Below are 5020 nucleotides of genomic sequence, written 5' to 3' on the forward strand. Positions count from 1 at the left end.
GCAACGGAATGTTGATTTGGACTTGCTTAAACATGTCCAATATCTCATTAAAGTTGTTTCCTTTCTTAACCGGTGCCAGACGTTGAGGAAAAGGTGCTTTAGGCACATAAGATGGCACATGAGTGGTTCCTAGAGAGTCAGAGTGTTGTTGGACTTTGGATGCACTAGTATGTCTCTCTATTTCATTTTGATCTTCCGCATTGGACTTTGATTCTTCCCTAGGCATATCTACTTTGTTCTCGATCTGTTTACCGGACCTAAGGGTATGATTGATTTGGCTTGCTCATGATATTGTTCTTGGTTTGAATTAGAGCCAATCTCATACTGTCCTTTTGGATTTACCACAGGTTGACTAGGGAACTTGCCCTTCTCTCTCTCACTCAATGTGGCAGCAAGTTGACCCAACTGTACTTCCAGCTTGGCAATGGATTGCACATTTGCATGTAAACTCTGCTGGTTAGCTAGTAAGGTATGTTGAGTGTGTTTTTGAAATTGAAGTGAACTCTGCATAAAAAGATTGAGTGTGTCCTCAAGAGATGGTTTCCTAGATTGTTGAGGCACTTGTTGATACTGTGAGAACTGCTGAGGTTGTTGACTGCCAACTTGGGAGTAAGGTTGCATAGGAGGATTTCCAGATGGTCCTCCTTGTTGTGGTCCTTTTGCCCAAGAAAAATTTGGATGCCTAGCCCACCCTGGATTGTAGGTGTTCGAGTAAGGATTATTCTCAGTTCTCTGAAAGGTGTTCATAGCATGTACTTGTTCAGATAGAAATTCTGGAAATGCTGAGCTAGATGGACAAGACGGCGTAGGATGGGCGGGACTAGAACATGTGGCACATGACTCGACTTGAACTGTTTGTGGAGGTCCATTATTTAACATTAAAGCATCCACTTTCTTTGTCAGGCTATCAATTTTGGCATAAAGATCTGGCGTGACTCCTACCTCATATATACCACCTTTCTTCTGTGATTGGGGACTCCTTTCACCTCTATTTGAGTAGTCCCATTGCTGGGAATTTTCACACAAGGTTTCAAAGAAATTCCACGCTTCAACATCACTTTTGGTCATGAATGACCCTCCACTGGTGGCGTCAACCATGCGACGGTTTTGGGATGTCAGACCGTCATAAAAGTATTGAACCTGTTGCCACTTTTCAAAACCATGGTGTGGACATTTAAGAAGTAAGTCCTTCCATCTTTCCCAACATTCATGAAAGTGCTCACCCTCTTTTTGTGTGAAATTCGTAATTTCTCTACGGAGAGCATTAGTTTTGTGAACCGGGAAGAACTTGTTTAAGAACTTCTTAGACAGTTGGTCCCATGTAGTGATAGATCCAACTCCTAGAGAATTCAACCATGCTTTCGCCTTATCCTTCAAAGAAAAAGGAAAAAGGCGCAAACGGATTGAATCATCTGAAAAGTTTTGGAACTTAAAGGTGGAGCAAATGTCTAAGAATTCTTTTACATGATGATATGGATCCTCCTTATTTGAACCATAAAAGGAGGGCAACAATTGTATGACCCCAGGTTTAAGTTCAAAGTGTGCTGCCGTGGTGGCAGGCAACACTATACATGAAGGCGCATTGAATTGGATAGGAGCTGAATAATCTCTAAGAGCTTTAGTTCCATTCTCTTCTGCCATTTCAAATAGGATGTTTCTAAATCTTCTACGAAAGGTTCTTTCTATTTCAGGATCGAAAGGTGCTAGTTCTATGTTCAGAGATCTACGTCCTAGCATAAACCATGTTATCAATATAAGAAAGAAAACTAAACTAAGATGCAACCTAAGATGAATAAAACAAAAAATAAAAGTTATGAATTCCTAAAAATAAGAGAAAGCTATGTAAACGAGAATTGGAAGGAAGAACCCGGAAAAGGCGATGATGAATGTCCGAAGATTTGAGAGCTCCTCCTTTTGAAGACAATCTTATTTAGCAGCTTCCTTCCTCAATTCCTGTAGATATAACAAAAAAATAAATTGAATTCCTAAAATAATGCTAGAAAAATCCTTAGCAACGGTTAATTTCTAAAAAAGAAAGTTTCTAATCTTAGAAATAAAAGCAAAGTTAGTTTCTAAAAAGGGAAAAAATTTCTAAAACTAGAAAATAGAAAGTTACTTGAAAGAAGAATCAAAATCTAAAATTAGAAAATAAGAAATTTCTAAAAAAGAAAGCTTAGAAATAGAAAATTTCTAAAAATAAAAAAAAATAAAAACCCTAATTCTAAAAATAGAAATTAGAAAAAGCAGAGAATTTAGAAAGAGATTACCAAATTAGCAGTTTATGTCAGGACCCAACAAAACAGGAAATAGGTTAGTTTCTAAAAAAAAAAAATTTAGCTTAAGTTAGTAAAAACCTAAGACTATGAATTATGATAAGAGAGAATCCTAAATCTAATTGGACCGAAACAGTCCCCGGCAACGGCACCAAAAACTTGATGTTTTATTTAAACCAACTTGATTTAAATGATTTTAAACTCGCAAGTATACGAATCAGATGTAGATATGGTACATATTACGAGATCGTTCCCATGAGGACTGGTTGTCACAATTCAAAATTAAAGACTCTTCTTAACTAATCCAACAAATATTTGCGATATTAATTAAGTAAACTAAATAAAAATCAATGGAAAAATAACCAAGAATAATGAGGAAAATTCAATCAAGGAGAATACTAGGACTTTCGAATCCACCCCTAATTATCATAAACCTTGTTCTGCCTGTTGATTCACCCTAATTCAGATTGATATCAAAAATAAATAAAGCGCACTCTATGTCCTTGGTCGGGCACACAGAATGTATAATTCCTTAAAGCATATGGATTACATCTTTCCATCCATGGTCAGGCATGAAGAGATGTAGATTCCTGTTTCTTCCTCTATAGGTACCTGTTCATGGTCAGACACAAGCACCTAGAATAGTAATCCAAACAACATCCATAACTAGACTTTGGTTGAGCTCTTAGAATGGAGGAGTACGGATATTTCAGTTAAGCACAGTAGAGAAAGAAACAAACCAATCAAATTCAGATGAAATCAACACTTACAAGAGTCATTCAAATTAGGGGCTTCATCTCAGCCCTAGCTAAAAGATTAGCAACTCATGGAATCAAGTAGGAAGACAGAAAAATAATATTTATAAAAGAAAAACTCCATCCTCTCTTCCCTCTTGCTTTCTCTCTTTTGCTTTCTTCAAGCTCTCCCTGGATCTGCCCTGGATCTGTCAGCCACCCTCTCTCTCTCTCTGTTCTCAGATCCACGTCCAGCCACACACTCCTATCTTCTCTCTTTCTCTCTTCTCTCTAAAACAAACTTCTTCCTTGGATTCCCCTCAAAACCTCGATCCTTTTCTCCCTCTTCTCCCTTAAACGAGCCTTCTTTCCTCTTTCTTATAGCAGTGTAGGCGGTGGAGAGACTTGCTGGAATGACGGTGGAAACGCTGTCGCAGTAACAGCCGCGTACGGATCCCTTTTCACAGCCGAGTTTAGATGCAAAACCCACACATCTTTCCTTGCTCAGATACCATATAAACATCGTCCCTTAGGACGTTTTCAAGTTGTCTACATGATGGACGGCTTGGATTGTTCATACGAACCGTAGAGGTGGGCCACAACTGCTGTAAAAGTCAGACAGCGTCCGGCGTGTGTAAACAGAGTAGCGGATCCGGTCTGCTGTGATGCTGGTGGGACCCATTCTCCCGTTATTTTGGTAAATCCAATCCGTCCATTGGATGCAGGATGGAATTTCGATCGAGAATGAACTGTTTTCACTATCTGCTGATGCGGCCCACGTGATTTTGCTTCTTGCCATCCATTCTGTTCTTAAACGGTTAAAAACTGATCTCTACTGCCATCTGAAATAACGCCTCCTAGGCGATGGTAATATGGGCCTTCATGATCTAATAGACGGTCCAGATTGGACCTACGAGCCGTGATGGTGGCCCACAACAGGGGACCGCAAGTCCTTGTTTCCGTTTCTGCGAAGCCGGGAATGGCAGTTTCCTTTTTTTTTTTTAATTTCGTCGGTCAGCGCCTGCTGACCGACCTTATGTGTATGGATGCACTGCCGGTGTGCGTCTGCACTGTGTGCATGCAGTGCACATGTGAGGTCCATCATGATGTATGCACCAAATCTCCTCCATCCATATGATTCTCCATATAATTTAAAGCATTGATACCAAAGATGAGCCATATCCAGGGACCAGGTGGGCCCCACTTAAGGAATTAAAGGGCTGATCTGGCCGTTGGGCCACTTCTCGAGATATTCAATGGTTGAAATTTAATATGTGCGGTTTATTTATGGCCCTCATCCCATGTATGAAGTTTCGAGTCAATCGGATGGCAGAAACCATGTGATCTTGCATTCTGGACCATTTTCGGGCCTTTTTAATGTGAACGGCTTGATTTCCTCAGGTCCCTGGCATGTGAATTCTTCAGTCTTAGTTCTCTGGAGTGCGTCCTTTGCTCTGGTGACTTCAGAGTGTCAAATCCATGCGTGCAGTACTCTTTTTCCATCAACACTCCTGATTTCATCCTGTAACAAAAATATAATTAAAATACTCCGTTAAACATTATCATATCCGTAAAATCAGGTAATAATTGGGGTCTGATATGTAATATTCGACCCTCATCAGTCCTCGAGGGTAAACGTTGCAGCATAATATTCCATGCAGTACTTGGTACTTAAGGTGCATATATTTTGACTTTCAGTGCATTCCCTTGGTACCATGGAATATCTCTATCTTAACACAGGAATTTGGTAATTGTGGAGCGAGTGATAGGGTTCTCAAGGTCAAGATCATACAACCCGACTGGAGACATGGTAAGACCGAACATACTGGCAATGGATTCCGTATTGATTTCAATACTGTCATTCCCGACAGTCACTGTAATGGACGGTGGATCTAAGACTGGAGAATGACAATATGCAAGAAAATGGTAGGTTCGGTCATCATGACTTGGACCACCGAAATCAAGAAGGGGCAGTCAATCGATTGCATCCAACAGAGGTTCCACATTATAGGG

The 5020-nt window shown here is 40.1% G+C and overlaps 1 non-coding gene across 1 annotated transcript; it reads left to right on the top strand.

Annotated features, from left to right (window-relative positions):
- The first annotated feature begins 1156 nt into the window (after nucleotides 1-1156).
- On the top strand, nucleotides 1157-1263 carry LOC131244707 (small nucleolar RNA R71). The gene has a single exon (XR_009170484.1). It is a non-coding gene; the product is annotated as a small nucleolar RNA R71 (small nucleolar RNA).
- The last annotated feature ends 3757 nt before the right edge of the window (nucleotides 1264-5020 follow it).

Source organism: Magnolia sinica, chromosome 4 (genome assembly GCF_029962835.1).
Source record: "Magnolia sinica isolate HGM2019 chromosome 4, MsV1, whole genome shotgun sequence".
In the NCBI taxonomy this organism is placed as follows: domain Eukaryota; kingdom Viridiplantae; phylum Streptophyta; class Magnoliopsida; order Magnoliales; family Magnoliaceae; genus Magnolia; species Magnolia sinica.